The sequence below is a fragment of the Equus asinus genome, chromosome 19, assembly GCF_041296235.1.
Source record: "Equus asinus isolate D_3611 breed Donkey chromosome 19, EquAss-T2T_v2, whole genome shotgun sequence".
NCBI classification, from domain to species: Eukaryota; Metazoa; Chordata; class Mammalia; order Perissodactyla; family Equidae; genus Equus; species Equus asinus.
Window position 1 is genome coordinate 21,463,782 of NC_091808.1, and position 16,614 is coordinate 21,480,395.

Sequence of the window (16,614 nt, forward strand, 5' to 3'; positions counted from 1 at the left end):
TTGCAAAAAACTATCTTTGCTCCTTTGTATTGCCTTTGTTCCTTTATCAAAGATCAGTTGACTATGTTTATAGGCATTTTTGTTTGTTTTGCTAATTATTTTGTAACTACAAAAAATTAGTACAGAGAATGCCCTTTACAAAGCAACACAAGAAAAGTCAAAGATTGAGTTGTTTATTTCTGGGCTTTCATTCTATTCCACTGATTTGTCTATTCTTTTGCCAATACCGCACTGTTTTGATTACTGTAGTTTTCTAATAAGTCTTGAAGTTGGGTAGAGTTATTCTCCAAAATTTTTCTTCTCCCTCAGTATTGTGTTGGCTATTCTGGATCTTTTGCCTCCCCATATAAATATTAGAATCAGTTTGTTGATATCCACAAAATAACTTGCTGGGATTTTGATTGAGATTGCATTGAATCTATAGATCAAATTGGAAAGAACTAATATCTTCACAATATTGAGACTTCCTATCCACGGGCAAGGAATATCTCTGTTTACTTCTTTGATTTTGTTCATCAGCACTTTGTAGTTTTCTTCATATAGATCTTGTGCATATTTTGTTAGATATATACCCAAAATTTCATCTTTGGGGGTGCCAAAGTAAATGACATTATGCTTTTATTTTCAAATGTCACTCGTTCATTGCTGGTTTATAGGAAGATGATTGACTTTTGTATATTAACCTTGTATCCTGAAACCTTGCTATAATTGCTTATTAGTTCCAGGAGTTTTTGGTCAGCTCTTTCAGATTTTCAACATAGATGATCATGTTGTCTGTGAACAAAGATAGCTTTATTTTTGCCTGCCCAATCTGTATATCTGTTATTTCCTTCTCTTGTCTTGTTACATTAGCTAGTACCTTTAGCACAACGCTGGAAAGGAGCGGTAAGAGGGGACATCCTTCCCTTCTTCCTGATCCAAGTAGGAAAGCCTCTAGTTTCTCACCATTAAGTATGATGTTAGCTATAGTGTTTTTGTAGATATTCTTTATCAAGTTGAGGAAATTCCCCTCTATTCCTAGTTTACTGAGAGTTTTTATCATGAATGAGTGTTGGATTTTGTTAAATCCAATGCATGTTTTTTGCACGTATTAATATGATCATGTGATTTTTCTTTTTTAGCCTGCTGATGTGACGGATTACATTAATTAACTTTTGAATGTTGAACCAGCCTTGTATAACTGGAATAAATCCTGCTTTGTTGTGACATATAATTCTTTTTATTCGTTGTTGGATTCAATTTTCTATAGCTTCTTTGAGGATTTTTGCATCTATGTTGATGAGAGATATTGGTCTATAGTTTTCTTTTCTTGAAATGTCTTTGTCTGGTTTTGGTATTAGGGTAGTGCTGACCTCCTAGAATGATTCAGGAAGTATTTCTTCTGCATCCATCCTCTGAAAGAGATTGTAGAGAATTGATATAACTTCTTCCTTAAATGATTGATAGAATTCACTGGTGAACCCATCTGAGCCCAGTGCTTTCTGTTTGGGAAGGTTATTAATTATTGATCCAATTTATTTAATAGATATAGGCCTACTCAGACTGTCTACTTCTTGTGTGTTTTGGCAAATCGTGTCTTTCAAAGAAGTCGTCCATTTCCTCTAGGCTATCCAATTTGTTAGTAAAGAGTTGTTCATAGTATTCTTTTATTATCCTTTTAATGTCCATAGAATCTATTGCTGTCCCCTCTTTCGTTTCTAATGTTAGTAATTTGTTTCCTCTCCTTTTTCTTAGTCTGGCTAGAGGCTTGTTGCTTTCATTGATCTTTTCTAAGAACCACCTTTTGGTTTCATTGATTTTCTCTATTGATTTCCTGTTCTCAATTTCATTGATTTCTGCTCTAATTCATATTATTTCTTTCCTTCTGCTTACTTTGGATTTAATTTGCTCTTCTTTTCTAGTTTCCTAAGATGGAAACTTAGATTATTGATTTTTAGATCTTTCTTCTTTTATAATATACGCTTTCAACACTGTAAACTTCCTTTTAAGCATTGCTTTCACTGCATTCTACAAATTTTGATAAGTTGTGTTTTCATTTTCATTTAGTTCATTTCACTTACTTTTTAATTTCTCTTGAGATCTTCAGGGTTTAAAAATGCTTAGTAGCCACTACTCACCCTTTTTAAACTTCTGGATGATGACAGAAAATCATACCCCACCCAGGCAAGTGTGCCCATGCACACATGCAGACAATTATCCTCTTTGGAACATAATTTGTCATGTGAAAAATGGAAAATTAGAGTAGATAATCTGTAAGTGCTAGTCCACTTCCAAGATTCTACAACTCTATGTGTAAAGCAGATGTGCCAACAGGCTCTCTTAATCCATGTACAGATCTGTGCTCGTCAGTCTTCACTGCAGACCCATCTCTGCTTTTATTGGCCCAGAGGTTGCTCCTAGGACTAACCCCTATGGGCTCTATACCCAGGCACACTTGCCAACTGGTTCCAGTTGGGTCTGGCCAACAGAAGACACCAGCAGGAGATCAGAAGGTGGGAGGAGAGAGGACAAGGTTATCTTTCTTGCTCCCTCCCTACTTTGGGCCACATTTCTGGCAGCATCTGTCCCTCCAAGACCAGGTAATTCTCACTGAGATTCTGATAACACTGATTCCCCTCTTCCTCACTAACACCTAAGTGTGTTGAGAGATTTCTATTGCTGTTAGTCTCTAGGTGCCTTGGCATTTCTTATCGGTTTCCTCAAACCTGGCTACACCTTTTGAGTAGTTCTTCATTCGTTTCTCCACTAGTTTTGTTTGTTTTTTTTTTCACTTGAAGCATTTGAGCTGGATTCTGGAACCCTAACTTATAGAAGATACATACTTGCTTTCCTTTGCAAACACTGTTTTTGGCAAAAATTTCTTATCCTTATATGCATGTGTATATACACGGACACAGACGTAGATGATACTACTCTGAGGAAACAAATAAGTTTCATTTTATATGACAATACTACTAAGTTGATAAAAACTATTGGGAACATTGGGTTGAGAAGAATTCTGAGTCTGTGTCATTGATTGAACAGTGGATCCAAGAAAGATACTTCCATGTCCTAAAGCCCAGAATTGTGAATGTGACCTTATTTGAAAATACAGTCTTTGCAGATGTAAGTAAGTTAAGGATGTCATAATGAGATCACCCTGAATTTAGGGTTCACCCTAAATCCCATGACTAGTGCACTTAGAAATGAGACACAGAGAGAAGAAGGCCATATGGAGATGAGCAGAGTCTGCACGCTGACTCAGCTGAATAGAGTGTCCTGTGCAGCCTAGGCCAGGGATCTGCCATCACTGGTCTGTCCAGTTTGGACAGCTTGGCAAGCCATTGGCCTTTAAGAGCATCTATGCCCCAGTGGGATTCCTCAGAAAAATCTGTTAATGCAGGTTGTTCTAGACTCCAAGGAACCAGTTTAAGCACCTGATAGAGTACTAAATGATGACCCAAAAGACTATGCAGACAGACGCAATTGGGTTCTCAGGTTTGCTTGTAAGTGTAAACAGATGCACAAAACCCACAGCTTGAAGGCAGAGACTGTGTCTATTTCAATTAGTTTTTTTTTTCCGCTCATCCTTCTCCTGCCCATATGGTGTCTTACACACAAGACACAGAATCAAAGTTTGATGAATGAATACAGGAAAGAAGAAATGCACTAATTGGTTACTGAGTGAATTGCCAGGCCATGAGTCTCAGCCAAGAAAAGCAGGTTGCTCTTGGATACACGAGAAAATCCCTTTGCTAATCTACCCCTCCAGAGAGGTGCAAAACACTAGACTGAGGATCATAAACCTGTGGGAAAGTCAGAATGTGAACCAAATTGAATTACCTGTGCCAAGAACTGGTTCAGACTTGTCCAGGCTCTTGCCCACAACCCTGAGACACACTGTTGTTTCCAGTGCATTTGAGGATGTAAGAAGAACTCAGTGATCCTGTTAGGTTATTTAAACATCTTAATTTGATGAGCAATTAAAGCAGCATTGTGAGTGGTTAAAGACACAGAGTCTGGAGCCAGCCTTCCTGGACTCAGATCCCATCTGTGCCACTGACAATCGCTGTAACCTTAGGTTAAATGACTTAACCCCTCTCTGCCTCTGTTCTCTCATCTGTAAAATGGGGATAATAACAGTGCGACTTCACGGGGTTACTGAGAGGTTTACATAAGTTACTATTTAAAAACAGCTGAAAACAGTAGCTGGCCTAAAGGAAGCACCACATAAACGTTTGCTGTTACGGTTCCTCCTTTTCGTGTACAGGTGTAGCTTGACTGATGGACAAATCCAGAATCCACAGAGCTTGACTCTTAGCCACAGAGCACTTGCTGTCAGAAAAGAGACTCAAGGGCTAGCGAGGCATGGAGTCAAGCGGGGAAGCCGTGCCCATTTTCTTGTCTAGATAACGAGGGTCTTTGCCACATTTACTGTCCCTGCCCTGGCCTTCCTTTCACCCACAATAACCCATCGATCAAGTTCGAGGAGCTAATGGTACAGACTGAAGCATAAACAAGAGAGCAGTAGAGGCAGGAAGAGTGTCCTCCTTTCTCCACGATGGACAGAAATATTACAGGAAGCCCTGGAGGCTTTATATCAAATGCCTTCTTTGCTTTGCATGGCCCTCAACTCTTTCTCTCGCCTTCTTCTCTGAGCTGAGAACACTGTCATTTTATGAAAAGAATAACAAAGATGCATATATGCCTATAAATGGAAGATGAAGTGGTGACTGAGGGCCTCCTCCTGCCAAGGAAAACAAGTGCTAGGCAGTCGAAAGAAAGGAGCCGGGGGCCTGCAGAATCAGAAGCTCTCCATCTCCTGGGGAGCCGCTCTGGCCTGTGCAGGCCTGGCTGTCTGGGAACAGCCGCTCCCCAGTCCTACAGGAAAGACCTGCCAGGAGCCTTGGGGCCATGGACCAGGGGTTGCTGGGAGCTGAATGCTGAAACTTGCCATGGGAAAGGAGAGACAATTGGAGCCTAGTGTCTCAGAGAAACTGCAGTTTAATTCAACAGGCATCCACTGAATGATTGCTGTGCTCGAGGCATGGGGCTGGGGGCAGAAGAAGCAAGGAAGTCATGTTTTCTGTCCTCGAAGACCTGGAGTCAACAGGGATGCGCCCGTGAGAGTGAGGGTTAGACAAACAGAGACACAGCAGCACTTTCCAATCAGTAAGAACGAGGAGGCTTGTGGGGTGAGGGGTCACACTCAGTTTGAGGAAGTGACATTGGAGATTAGTTGTAAAGGAAGGTAGGATTTTGACAGATGGAGATGGGGTCATGGGAGGGCACTATGAGCAAAGTGACTGATGTGACCAGGCATGGAGGCAGGGAGACAAAAGTCAGCTCTCAGGGGAAACAAGGGGCCTGATATGACAGGTTGGTCAAAAGTGTGAGAAAAATGTAAGTGCACAATTTGGCAGAGGACCCTGAAAACCAGGCTAGAAAATCATTGCCTGGTCCAGATGGGGATTCCCTGAAAATTTGGGATACACAGGAGCACAAGCCCAGTACTGGCCTTTAGGATAACCTACTGGCAGAATGCGAGGATTGATTGGCGGAAGGAAGAAAGAAGCCCCATGTGATGATCAGCCTTTGGAAAGCAGGACACCTAAGGCTTTCATGACTTTTTTTTAAAAAAATCTAAATTCTCTACCACAGCTTAGCTATAGGAACTCTGCTCTGCCTATCACTCCTGCCTCATCTTGAGCCGCCCACACCACACACTAGCAATACTGGCTGTCTTTCTGGTCCACTAACACACCAAACCTTTCATATCTCAAAGCCTTTGCTTGTCTCTGAGATGGCCACCATCAATCCCTTCTTTCATTGAATGCACCAGCCATTCTCCCTCTGAGTGGTAGATTCTAATCCATGTCCGAGGATCTAGACTGGCCTGTGACTGCTTTGATCAATAGGACACTGCAGAAGTGACGCTAGTCTGGATCCAGATCTATCTTTAACCAGATGGGCAGTTTTCTCCTTCCTGCACTCTCTGGAGAAAGCCAGTCTCTGCATAAAAAATCCAATTATCCCGAGTCCTCCGCGCCATGAGCAAGCCCAAGCCAGCCACGTGGCAAACCCATGTGAAGTGAGAGCATTGATGGTCAACCTCCAGCTACTCCAGCCAGCCCAGCCCATGCACCAGACACAGAAGTGGAGAAACTATCTTGAATATCCAGCCCAGTGGAGCCTACAGATGACTCCAGTCCAAAGTGCTATCTGACGACAACTGCAGCACAGACCCGCAGGGAGAACAGACACCCAGCAAAGCCCAATCAACCCATGGAGCTGTGAGAGATAATGATACATGGCTGTTTTAAACCACTAAATTTGAGGGTAGTTTGTTATGTAACAAGAGATAACTGAAGGACTCATTGTCTTTCTTTGGGCCCTCTACTTTCTCCTCCACTTCTTGTCCCTCACGGTTGATCACTGTCAAACTTCAGGCCCCACCCCTATTTCAGGGCCTTCCTTTCCCACCCCATCTGAATATCCTGGGTTCCACTCTACCCTGAACATTATTACATTATCTCACAGTTTCGTTGCTCCCTTCCTAGGATTTCTCATAATTGAGTTATTCTATTCTTGGCTCTTGCTTCTCTCCTTTCACTAAACACGGGCTCTCTGAAGTCAGAGACCAAGAATGCTTTGACCAATATTTCATCCCCATATCTAGCAGATAGCATATGCCCAATATGCTGGTTTGTCAAATGGATGGAAAAGCTGTAATCTCTCTACACAACACAGAGCCACTGAGAGAGTGATGATGGGTGGCAGACGAATTTCCAGAACCCCAAAAGTCTACCAAGCAAATAAGTGAAGAATTACATAAAGTCTTGACACTAGTCTTGACTTATAAGCTAGTTGAAAAGTCTTGGAAGTATGTTCTTTTCTTATCCCCCAAGTCAGCTGGTCTAATAATGCCTGCATAGAAGCTGCTCGTTACATATTCATTGATTATTCGATAGAAAATTGGATTTAAAAACAGATGATTTAACAGATGGGTTACTCATAAACTCAGTTCTGGAAGTTTTGATGCCATGAGAATTCCCAAAAGCCTGGGAGAAGTCATGTAAAAAACAATTGAGAGAGCCTGAGATTTTGTCCTTCTCTTTTACCAACTCTCGTCAATGTAGAACTCTACCTGCATAAACAGAATTCTAGAAGCATGTCACATGTCTACTGTTTCTGGTTCCCAGTGGGAGAGGGGTTGGTGAGAAGGAATCTGACACAAAAGCAGGAACTCAACGGTGAATTAGGTAGTCTAACACTTGGGCCACCAGACCTCAGGTAAGCAAATCACAGACAAGGTTTAGAGCTCCCATGATTATCAGCGGTCCAAACCACACTGCATATGCCATCACCTCCCTAACCATGACAACTGCTTTGACCCACACAAGGTATGTCAATTTTTATGCTGGAGGGTGTTAAAATTATCAGCAAGGTCCATTCTCCCTGATCTGACCTGTCTTATGCCTCTTTCTTCTGCGATCTTGCCAGTACCCCTCACCTCTCTTCGTGCTACCAGACTTCCCTAAATTTCCTTTGCCCCTCCCCTGGTGGTCTCTGTGTTTCTGCCTCTTTCCTGCATTCTGACAGCAGACTACTGAGATGGCTTGGGGTTCTTCTCACTCCTTTTTGACCAGAGGTGGCCAGGGAGCCATAGAGGAGAGAGGAGGATGGGTAGCTGGTGCAGGTGGGAATATCTATGTTGTAGGTGATCAGAAGACCCAAGTTTTCCTCCCAGCTCTGCCTTCTCTAGCCATGTGACCTCCATTCAAATGCTAAACTTCCTGAGCCTCAGTTTATTCATCTGAAAAATGAATAATCATGTGGAGTCTATTCATAATTATATGAATAGTAATTATTATGCCTGCCCCCTCCCCTGATGCGGATGGAGATCAGACACACTCTGTACATTTCCAAAGCTAAGCCAATGTATGGAAACATAATTTCTGCTGTCTGGTTGTGAGGAAGCTTGGTCGTTAAAAGGTCCTGTGTTTGTGTCCGGGCTCTGCCCTTCACTCATTTTGGATAAGTGACAGTCCCACTTTGAGCCTCAGGATACTCAACCACAAAGTGAGAGCGTTAGGGCAGATGATCTGGAGTAGAAGGCACCATCTAGGAGTAGTCTAGGTCCACTTCACCCACTCTTCTATCCCAGGCATTGTGCTTGGTGTGTAGTAGGCATGCAACCAAAAAGTGCTGAATGAATGAATGTGGATGGTGTAATACACATGATCAAGCCATGAAAATGACTACCCATCCACATTCAGTTACTGAGAGAAATCCGGCTGAGGGCAGGGTAGTAGACAGAGGAGCATTCTAATGAAAATCCACATCCCTTTTCTTCCTCCTCATTTCCACAGCCGCTGCCCTCTTTTCCTGGGAACCTGGCCTGGATGGCACTCCTAGGTGAGCTTTGAGCAAATACTGAACATCTCTAAGCCAGATCAGAGTAGACGAGGCAGGGGGAGTAGGAGACACGGGACGGATGCCGGAAAAAATGGGAGAGCCAGGAAAGGAGAAGGCAGGTATTGCAAACTTCAGACTTTGACAACAAGAAGAAACCTTTTACAATCACATAACCATGTAATGAAGTTGTTCACTGTCTACACAAGAACCTGGAGGACATCAAGGTCACATGGCTCCTTGGTGACTAGGCCAGTTTGAGTTTTAGGAGGGAACAAAGGCTTTGCTGCCTAGGATTTCCTAATTGTTTCATGTAAGTTCCCATCTAGTCAGATTATAGGGAACTTGGAAGCAGGGATCACACCACACCCCTCATCTTTCTGTTGCCTTCTCTCCAGGCTCAATTCTCCACCCCCTCCTTCCAGCACACAGCAAAGAGGCGAGACGTGGAACAGATGTCCTGTGAATCAGGAGGGCCCACGGGCTGGGAGCAGCTTCCTACTCAAGATTTAGCCTCTCTTCTGTTTGAATGCAGCCGGATCTGTTCCCCTGCATCACTGAGGGGACTTCTTGGTCTCAGAGGAGGATTCAGAGTTTCTCAATCACCTGCCTGGGAATGGAAGAGAGCTGGGGGACGAGGGCTGAGCTGGGGATGTGAGCACTGACCTCTCAGCCCTGGCAGCAGTGGTAGCTGCTGTTGCAATGAGCCTTCGCCATGACCCGGTCCTGAGGGAGCATCTGCAGAGCAGTGGTTGTCTTGAAATAGGCCATGGGAAAGTCCAAGAGAAGCCACGGCTTTTGAAAACCATCCCAGAATCCCACTGGAATGCTTTGCCAGAGTACACTGAGCTCGAAAGGTCTTGGGTTTTAAGCTATTTTATTCATTTTTATTTTTTGGCTGGACTTTTTTAATTGGAAATTCAGAACACTAAAGCTATTCCAGGGCATTAGTTCCAAGCATGCCACATGGCTCCCCTGTGGCTGGTCCCTAGAGGACCTGTGTTCAGGCTCCTCTGCACTGCACTGCAAATGTGCTTAGCCCCCAAGACAGTGGCTAAAAGAGAGCCAAGAGCAGGGAAGCAAAGACTGAGACCAAAACTCAAATCCTTGCCTCTAGGCCCCAAATCTTCGCCCCAGGGCCAGGGAAATGTAAGCCACTGGGGGGCAAGCCTTTTCCCTTATTCACTTCTGAATCCCCAGCACCCAGCACAGCCCTGAACACATAGTAGGTCCTCAATAAGTACTTGACTGACTAAATGGATGAATTGCCAGGCTATACAAAAGAGAATTTCCAAGCAGAGTGACCTCACCCAGACACAGGGCATCTCATCCTAGATTGTGATGGCAGAGGTGATGGGAAGGCAAGAGTTGGCAAGCTGCAGCCCACGAGCCAAATCCTGTTTGTGTACAGCCCACAAGGTGAGAATTTCTTTTACATTTTTAAAAGGTTTAAAAATATGCAAAGAAAAAATATTTCATAACATGCAAAACTTACATGAAATTCAAATTTCGGTGCCCATAAGTAAAGTTTCATTGGGACACAGCCACACACATTCACAGCTGGTATTATCCGTGGCTACTTTTCGGAACAATGGCAAAGTTGAGTAGTTGCCCTGAGACCACGTGACCCGCAAAGCTGAAAATCTTTGCTATCTGGCCCTTTACAGAAAAAGTTTGCCAACCCATGGCCTAAAGAATCTCCCTAGTTAGATAAATGTCTAAATCTCCAACATTCACTGTTTTGGATTAAGGATTGCTCTCTCTCTAGACCCTTTTTTTAAGTAGAATTCTAGAAGCCGTTTAAGTTATCCTTAGTGGTATACTTTATTTGTCTGACAGTTTTCCTCTCTGAAAAAAGTGACCTGTTTAAAGATAAAGGGGGGCCTAGGGTAGGAATTTCCAAAGGAGCCAAAAGGTTCAAAACAGGGGACCCCCTAAGAAAAGCTTGGTCCACTTTGTGTATTGCTAAAGCCTAGCTCTGTCCCCAGGGCTCCGATGAAGGATACAAACAGGGAAACTTCTCTGAGTTCACACAGGGCCTGTGGCCTTACCCTGAAACAGCCAGGCCCTCTGTCCAGACTTGCTTCCCCCATCTTGCCTCCCTGGACGCCTCATCATCTTGGGGCAGCACGCAAGGCGCTACCTTTGGAGGTGTGCCCTGAGCCAGGCCACAGCGCACGCACAGCTCCCTCAAGCAGCAAGATCGTGGTACGGTTTATCTAGATCCAGACACAGCAAACAGCATCCCTCTCTCCCTCCCGCAGGCACGCACACCCATGGCAGACACAGCCAATCTCAACAAGCTAGTCAGCAAACAAGATTACCAGCCCTTGCCATCTCCACTTAGGTGCTTCCTCCAGAAGCAACTCCTTGGGTGTATAGGCTCTGTCTTGGGGATTTTTGTTTCCCTGCACCTGACACAACACCTGACACTGTGGCGAGAGCTCAGCTGACACAGTCTTCCAGCCAGCAGGAAGGTGCAGAATGCAAGCCAAGCGTCCTTCCACAGAGGTGCACTAACTCGCTCCCCAGAAGCCCTGTAACGGAAGCACGTCCTCCCCAGGCCAGAGCATACATCTAGAACTTAGCCCAGGAGTTCAGATCAGCTTGATGTCCACACCCATCGGGGGTCTCACCACAGCCAGCATGACTTTCGCCCCTCAGACAGTGCATCAGGGCTTCCGCTTCATTTGTGCTTCCTGTCTGGTTCTCTGATGAGCTGGGAGGGTCCCCCAGTCCATATGAGTCCTCTTTCTTCACCCTGGGCACGAGGAGAAAGCAACAGTCACCTCTACCCCCAACTCAAACCCCTCACGCTTTCTGAGCCAGAGGAAAGTAACTTTCCAACCTCTTCTTAAATAAGAAAAGAAACTCTCTTCTTTCAACAGGTGTTTCCAGCTGCGGCAAGGGTGTTTGGAGGAATTTAAATGCAATGGCACGTCTCCTGGCAGCTGTGGTCACCCCAGCAACCTCTAACCTTTACAGACAGTCTTGGATACCAAGTGCCCTTGTGACAGGCTTCTTAGGAAACAAATTTCCTCAGAACTCATTCCCCCGAGGACCCATACCTCTTGCAGAACAGGCTTCCTAAACTTCAACTGAAAGGCAAAACTTGAAATCCCCATTTACAAAAATGGCACAAACCCTACCAAGTCTTTTTACCTCACCAACCCACAACGCTATGGGCAATGACAATTTAGAATTTAAATTGCACAAGTGAAAAAAATTGTGCTCCAAGTGAAAGCCGAGAATGGGAGACAGAGATCAAGTGGACCAGGAAACGGAAGGAGCGTATTTGGGATGGTGAGTCAGAAACCTGGACCAGAAAAGACTCACCTGGGGAACCTGTGCAAATACAGAATCCCAGGCCCAGGCCCCAGAGATTCTGATCCTGTAGGTCTGGGATGAAACCTGGATCATTTTTAAAAGCTCTCTCAGTGATTCTGATAAGCACTCAAATTTGGGAGCCAACAATCTGAAGAATATTCTTTTCCTCCTCCCCATCGTTCCAAGGATCTCCTGGATCTTAGTGGCCTCAGTTCCTGCCAGCCCAAGATTCTAGATCCAGAGAGACAGGAACTCATTTTCTTTAAAATAAAAGGAAGAAGCAGTAGCCACTAAGGGCAGCACTCGGTGCTCTGCCAAGGGAACCTGGGAGTCTGAAGCTGCGTCTGGCGCCGGACTGTTGGAAGGCTGTGCGGTTTCTTTTGGGCTTGGTGCCTGGTTTATTTTAGGTGCTGGGTCTGCAGGCTAGTAGGCTGACCTTCCTTGGCTGTTCCCCAGGGAGCAGGCTACCAGGGTCCTGCTGTGTCTGCAGCTACAGGGTACAATTTCCACAGCATCCAGGTAACAGGAGTTGACTGGCAGTGATGGGGGGACTGGTGTTAAACCCCGGCAGGCAGCCTGCTGGGGAGAAAATGCTCTTGATGGTGAGGCTTTACAGGTGGTCTTAGTACTGCTAGTCACAAGCTGTGTGGTTTGGGGCTAGTCACTTCCCCTCTCTGGGTCTCAGTTCCCCCAGCTACGAAACAAGTTGAACTAGATAGAGGCAGCATAGAGTAGTGGAAGAAATGTGAGTCCTGTGGCCATGCTTCATCACCAACTTGCTTTGTGACTTTGGGCAAATGAAAGAACCTCACTGTGCAACAGTTTCTTCATCTATAAAATGCATGTAATCGTGCCTCCCTCGTAAGGTTGATGTGCCAGTTTAAAGAGATGATATGTGCCAAGTGTTTGACTTAAACTCCACTTGCGAGCCAAGACACACATACACACTCACACTTGCTCACCCCTTAACCAGCAATCTGACAAAGTGGGTGCCAAATTCCAATAGAGATGGTGAGTTTAAAGGAAGTTTAGGAGAGAGAGGGATCACTATGCACGGGGCGGAGAGGGAGGAAGGGACACATGCCCTTCTGAAGGAAGTAGGGTTTGAGCTGCGATTTTGACAAATGCCCAGAATTTGAATAAGTAACTGAAGGAGGAAACTCTGATGTATAGAAGGAAAATCAGTACATCTGGATTTGGAAATTCAAGTCTTAATGTCAGCCCTCTCACTGCCCAGCTTTGTGGTCTTGCTGATTCTCTGCTTCTTTATCTATAAGACGGAGTCGTGGTGAGAATGGATAAGATGACGTAGGAGAAAACACCTGGTATGGTGCCTGGAACGTGGTAGGTGTTCTACGGATGGAAGGATGGGTGGATGGATGGATGGATGGATAGATTTCAGATGAGGAAAGCAGGGATGGAAAGAAGAAGGTCCAGCACCTTCATAGGTCAGTTACTATATTAATAGAGCTCTGCAATTTCCAGAGTGTTCATGGAACTCTAGAACCCCAAGATACTCCCGAGGGGAAAAAGTGTTCCCTGGTCAATTGAATTTCGGAATAGCCACATGATCTAACCCTCCTTGAAGACTTGCAATCAATGTTAACACATTAATGGTTATGCAAAGTCTTTTCTAACTTTATTTACACCCAGTATTTCCCAAATTTAGTTTATTTCTAAACCAATTTTCTGCATTAAACCTCTTAACCTCCCACTGATCTTGGCAGGGGTCTTTCTGGTGTGAACTAAGGGGATGGCGGCAGAGAAAAGTTGCTTGGGTTTACTCTTGTGTTCCCACTGCACTCAGCTTTTGGAAGGATGTGTGCAGCGGTGTGGAGGAGCGTAGCCCGGACGAGCGAGCACACATATTTGGAAACAGAGACCTGTGCTTCACTGCAATCCCTCCACTTATGAGCCGTGTTGCCTTGGGCAAGTTCCTGAACCTTTCTTTGTGGCCAGCTCCTCATCTATCAAGTCACAGCACTTACCTCCTGAGATCATTGTGAGAATCTAATGAGCTAACGTACCTGAAGAGGTTAGCATCGTGCCTGGTACATAGTAAGCACTCAGTAAGCAAACAATGGTGTTGTTATTATTATGTTACCATCCATACATTCTCTACCACTCATTTTGCAACATCCAGCATGACTTGGACATTGAACCCTGAGAGCAGGAATCATACTAATCTCTGCCTTCCTCTCCCTTGTCGGGGTCAGCCTAGAACCCCATCAAGAGGAGGTGAGTAAGGCTCTTTCAAAGAAGGCAGTGATGGGGTGTCTGCTTTGGGTCTTTTCTAAATGCAGAGCAAAGGAAAGGGGCTCTTTCAGAAAGAGGACGTGTCCTCCCAAACCGGTCTGAGCTGGCAGCGTCAACTCTCACAGGCTGGCAGCTGGCCACTGGGAGATGGAGAATCTGCTTAGTCATTTCTCAACAGCAAGAGCAAGTGCCTTGAAGAAGAAGCCAAATATACCCCTGGGGAGGCCAGCCAAGTGCCTCCTAAAGAGAGAAAGGAGGTGCAGCACAGAACTCTGAGCTCCAGGATCTGATCAGGGCTACAGGGCAGAGACAGCTGGCCTCCAGTGTCAGAGACCCTTGCCCGGCTCAAGTGCCACCACCCTGGGCTGGGGGAGGTTGGCCTGGGTTCATCTCTGGCCATCAAATCAAAGTCCCCAGCTCTTCCGTTTGCTGAAGAATGTCGGCCAATGGCAGCAACAGTTTCTGTGGAGGTCCTATGGTCAGTTTCTCTTCACTGATTCATCCATTCATTCAATTACTATTTATTGAATGCTTACTATATACGCCACAGGGAACGTGTTGTATAGGAGACAGGAAATGTCCCTGCACTTATGGAGTTAACATTCTAGAGGAGAGAGACAGAAAATACACAAGCAAACAAGTAAGAAAATAATTTCAGGGAGTGTTAGGTACTTAAAGGAGAAATAATAAAGGTGAGGGGAAGAGTTCAGTGGATTAGGGGCTGGAAAAGGATGGAGAAAGTGGACACTCAAGCCTCCTCAATGAAGGGACACTTGAGCTAACGCCTAATGGTGCAAGGTGAGGAGCCAGAGGAGATCCAGAGGAGAGTGCCCTGAGCAGAAGGGACAGCAAGCACCACGGCCCTGGGACAGAAATGAGCCAAGTGTGTGGAAGAATGGCCAAAATGACTACAGCTGAGTTGGGAAGTGGACAACAGGGCAGCAGAGGGTTAGAGATGAGGTCAGAAAACTCAGTAGACCAAGGCAAGGAGTTCAGTTTTATTCCAAAGGTGATGAGAAGTCACTGGAAGATTTTTAATAGAGAAAAGAATAAAGAGCTCGCCCTGTTCTGTGAAAGCTAGATGATAAGAGGGCAAGAGTGAGCAGGTAGCCCAGTGCAAGTGAGAGGTGACGGAGGTTCACTCTAAGGTGTGGGCAGGTGAGGGATGAGCTTTGGAGAGTCTTTTGAAGGTAGAGTGATAGGACCTGTTGGTCAGTGGGATGCAAGCTATGTGTGAAAGTGAGGGATCCAGAGAACGCCCAGCATAGCTGCCTTTTGCACTGAGATGTGGAAGGCTACAGGAGGAAAAGTTGGGGGAGGGAAGATAACCATAATGCTTTGGACGAATGTGGGAGGCTCAAAGCATCGACTGGACTTCCTTGTTAAAGTGTTCACCTGGCAATCGAATGTGTTTGGAGCCCATTTGCCAGCTGCTGTCATCATTGGATCCCTGAACTCAGACAAGATTGAATGCAGTCAGAAGCAGACCATTTGGGAATGAGACTTTAGCAAAATTTAATAAATTCATCCCTTTCCTTTACAAGGAGGATACTGAACACCCGAGAGGGAAAGCAAGTCACTCGTTCAGATCAAAAAGAAATTTGCTTGTAGAGTCAGAACCCACAGGCTTGTCTCATGTCCTCCCCCACCCCCCGACAAGCCATTCCCCAAGTTTGAGTTCTTTTTTGGCTATTCTCAAAATTGTTTCATATTCGTTTCTTAAAGTCATTTACACGTTCCCTAAAAACTTTCTTGTTCCGCTATGAGGCAAGTTTTATTTTCTTATCTAACAATTTTCTCTACCTGCAGTTTAACCTCATTCTCGATTGTAATTATTCCTGTATTTTTTTCGAAACATGCATGATGTTGATATACCTGACTCTTAAGACAATCGTGTGGAGGAACTAGGTTAATTATTTTGGTTGCCATTTACAGTAAGGAAATCGAGGCATCATAGTCAAGTAAATTCTATGCAGTCCCGTACCAAGGTCAAGACACAGCCAAAACTAGAACCAGGGTGTCTTGAGTCTTAGCTCAAGGATCTTCCCTGTGGACCAGAAGATCTTCTAAAGTCCAGGCCCTGCCATTCTTCATCAGCTGAGGACTGTTCCACGCTCTTTAGAAACAGGAAGATAATTAACATCACCCCCATCTTACTCTTCTCCACTCCATACCATCCTTTCTCTTCTTAGCTCTCCTTTCTGTGGCATAGATTGGTTCCTATTGGCCAAATCCATTTTCTCTTTTTCCTGGGCACACAGCTGAATGACAGTGCTCAGCCTCCCTTGGAGTTAAGCATTTCCATGTGACTGATTTCTAGTCAACAGAATTTGAGCAGAAATAATGCACACCTTCCCAATGTGACCCATATAAATATCCCAGGCTCAATTGTCCATGCTTTTTTCCCTTCTATCAGCTTGGTGTAGATGAGCATGGCCACCTGGGAGCCATGTACTAAAGATGGCAGAATCTCAAGGTGGAAAGATCCTGGATCCCTCTGCCACTTGGAGAAAAATGGCCTGTGAATCTAGAAAACACATTTTACACTTTTTTGTGAACAACAAATAAACTTCTGCCATGTATGAACCATTATACATTTTGGGATTTGCTTGCTACAACAGCTAGTATATTGACTTG

The 16,614-nt window shown here is 44.8% G+C and overlaps 1 long non-coding RNA gene across 10 annotated transcripts in view; it reads right to left on the reverse strand.

The window, feature by feature from the left end:
- The window catches only part of LOC123278507 (uncharacterized), an 88,250-nt gene that overhangs the window by 57,215 nt on the left and 14,421 nt on the right, over window positions 1-16,614 (reverse strand). For 7 of the 10 annotated variants that reach the window (XR_011495572.1, XR_011495569.1, XR_011495570.1 and 4 more), the window contains one exon: window positions 11,031-11,155. The exons of 2 other annotated variants lie outside the window; for them this stretch is intronic. This is a non-coding gene — a long non-coding RNA (uncharacterized lncRNA). Of the gene's footprint in view, window positions 1-10,969; window positions 11,156-16,614 lie in introns of all 10 variants that reach the window. One more of the 10 variants, XR_011495565.1, reaches the window with a different exon arrangement.